The following is a 3,684-nucleotide window of genomic DNA, read 5'->3' as shown; positions in this document are numbered from 1 at the left end:
AAAAAAAAGACATTAAGAAAAATTTTTAGATCCCACAAAAAAATTAAAAACCCACAGAATATTCTAAACAAAACATTAGCAAGCCAAATCTAATATTATATAAAGAAGACCTAATACATCACATTAAGGTGAGGCTAATATTTTTTTAAAGTTTTATTTATTTTGAGAGAGTGCATATGGATGAAAGCAGGGCACGCGAGGGCAGGGGCAGAGAAAGAGGGGAGAGAAGATCCCAAGCAGACTCCAGGTTCACTCTTACGATTGTGAGATCATGACCTGAGCCAAAAGCAAGAGTTGAACACTTAACCTACTGAGCCACCCAGGTGCCCCAAACTTAGGTTTATTCTGAGACTACAGGGTTTAATATTTAAAAGTCGGTGTAATTCACATTTACAAAATAAAGAACATTTCAATAAAAATAAACATTCATTCATGATTTTTTAAAATTTATTTTTAGAGAGAGAGAATGTACACATGAGTGGGTGAGGGGCAGAGAGAGAGGGAGGAGAGAGAGAGGAGAGAGTCCCAAGCAGGCACCACATGGAGCCTGATGCAGGGCTTTAAGCCCTGAACCATGAAATCAAGACCCGGGCCAAAACCAAGAGTCTGACGCTTAACCAACTGGGCCACCTGGTAACCCCCATTCAGGATTTTTTTTTTAAAAGCTCTTAGGAATAGAAGAAAATTTCCTTAAACTCTAGTGAGTTTTTGGTTTTCTGTTTTGTTTTATTTTCAATTTACAGGAAACCTCATACTGACAAAATATTGAAGGTTTTCACTATGAGATCAGGAACAAGGCTAGTTCACCAGTCTTATAGTATTCACTAGTATCAAATTCTAAACTATTGTATTAAAGGTCTTTGATAGTGCAGAAAAAAGTAGAAAGGCTTAAAGATTACAAAGATATAAAACTATGATTTTGTACAGAAAATTCAAAAGAATCTACAGATAAATTTTTGACATATATGATAGTTCAGCAAGTTTCTAGGTATAAAGTCAAGTGTATTTCTGTATACCAAAAAGAAAACTAAATCATTTACTACAGGATCAGATATTATTAAACACTAAGAAAAATCTAATGAAAAATATCCAAGACTTAGACACACACACACACACACACACACACACACATTATTTAAATAATTATAATGGAATATACCATGTTCAAGGACTAGAAAATTCAACATTGTAAACATGTCAAATCTCCCCCAAATTGATTCACAGATTCTGTGGAACTTGATAAACTGATTCTAACATGTATGTGGAAATGTGAAGAGCCAAATATATCCACTACAATAGTGAGGAAAGAAAACAAAATGATGGAACTTGTCTACTGAATATCAAAACTTATTCTACAGTAATTAAGAGTGTTAAGAAACTAAAAATAGAACTACACTATGGTCCAGCAATTGCACTATTATTTACCCAAAGGATACAAAAAGAGAGTCACAGAGGTACCCAAACATGTACATGTTTACAGCAGCATTATCAATAATTACAAAATTATGGAAAGAGCCCAAATGTCCATCAACTGATGAATGGATAAGGAAGGGGTGGTTAAGATGGGGTGGTGCATATATGTATGCATATACACAATGCAGTATTACTCAGCCATCAAAAAGAATGAGCTCTTGCCATGTGCAGTGGTGTGGATGGAGCTAAAATATATTATGCTAAGTGAAATGAGTCAATCAGAGAAAGACAAATACCATATGATTTCGCTCATGTGGAATTTAAGAAACAAAATAGATAAACATATGGGAAGGCAGAGGAAGATAAGTGAGGGAAACACACCAGAGACTCTTAATGATAGAGAACAAACTATGGGTTGAAGGAAGTGGGTGGGAGATGGGCTAGATGATAGGTACTAAGGAGGGGACTTGTGATGAGCACTGGGTGTTGTATGTAAGTGATGAATCACTGAATTTTACTCCTGAAACCAATATTGAACTGTATATTAACTAAAATTTAAATTTTAAAAAAAGGTGAGAGGTAAAAAAAAAAAAAAGTGATAATATGGATGCAAGATTAGACAAATAGATCAATAAACAGAACAGAGATTCCAGAATGAAATTCATGCGTATATGGGAACCTGACTTGTTGCCAAGGTAGCAAATCAAGAGCAGTGGGATATTGAGTCTTTATAGCAAATGAGACTTTAGTCAACTGGATGTTTTTTAAAACTAGAAATTGGGAAGCCTGGGTGGCTCAGTCAGTTGAGTGTCCAACTCTTGATTTTGGCTCAGGTCATGATCTTGTGATTTGTGAGTTTGAGCTCCACACTGGGCCTGCAGAGCCTGCTTGGGATTCTCTCTCGACTCATTTCAATCACCCTTCCCCCCCAAAAAAATAAACAAAAAAATGTTTTTAAATAAAAATTAAAATAACCCCTTACCACAGATCCTACAAAAAAACCCAAAAAACAAAAAAAAAACAATTGCTAGTAAACTGTAGATGTAAATGTGTGAGGTAAAATAATAAAAGTTTTGGACATTAACACAAGAAAATATCTTCATCATCTTGGAATTGATAAAGGTATCTTCAACAGGTATTACTATAAATTAAAAGAACAATAAATCTTCATTAAAATTAAGAATGTATACTCATCAAAAAATGTGACCCAAGGAAAAGCAAACCACAAAGTGGGAAAAGGGATTTCCACATTCAAAATGAGGAGCTTATATCCAGTGTGTGTATATATATATATATAATTCCTACAAATTAATAAAAGACATCAAAGACTTGAATAGGGACTTTACCAAAAAAGGATATTCAAATGGCCAACAAACATTCAGGAGATATTCCACCAGAAAGGCTAAGATTAAAGAGTATACTGAGTGGAAAAGAGCATGTGCAGAAACTGGAACTCACACCACTGAAGAAGTATAAATGAATAAATGCACTTAGGAAAACTGTTTGGCAGTGTTTAGTAAAGCTTCACATCTGCATACCACTAATAGGTACATATCCAACATATATGTGTCTGTATGTGCAGCAAAAAAACATGTATAAGAATGTTCAGACCAACACTATTTAAGAAACCCCAAGCTGGAAACAACCTAAATGGAAGAAGCTCACAAACCTAACCGTGAACAAAGAAGACACATAAGGGTACACATGATGTAGGATTCCATTTCAAAGGTCAAACACAGGAAAAATCATCCTACAGTAATGTCAGCAATAGTGCTGATCTCCAGGAGGATGGATTATAACCAGGAATCGGGAGTGGGGCTTTCCAGAGGGCTGGCAAAATTCTCATTCTTGACCTGGATGGGTGTTACACAAGTATTCACTTTCTGAAAATTTAGAGAGCTACATTTTTTCTCAATGCCAGACTTTTTTTTTTAAGCTTAGTCTTTTTCAATGTTTATTTTTAAGAGTGCATGCATGCACGAGCGGGGAGGGGCAGAGAGAGAGGGAAAGGATCCAAAGCAGGCTCCATGCTGACAGCAGAGTCCAACACAAGATTTGAGCGCAGTCAATGAGTTGTGACCTGAGCCAAAGTTAGTGGCTCAACCAGCTGGGCCACCCAGGTGCCCCACCAGACTTCAATTTTTAAAGTTCAACATTATTATATTTGCTCCTTTATCCTATCAAGGCAAGGACTCTAACATTCTCTTGGTCCCTTGGCCTCCATAATGCTGGTATCGTCTAAAATTAATTATGGATATATTTCCTTTTCTT

Source organism: Suricata suricatta, chromosome 7 (assembly GCF_006229205.1).
Source record: "Suricata suricatta isolate VVHF042 chromosome 7, meerkat_22Aug2017_6uvM2_HiC, whole genome shotgun sequence".
Classification (NCBI taxonomy): domain Eukaryota; kingdom Metazoa; phylum Chordata; class Mammalia; order Carnivora; family Herpestidae; genus Suricata; species Suricata suricatta.
This window is presented reverse-complemented; position numbering follows the sequence as displayed.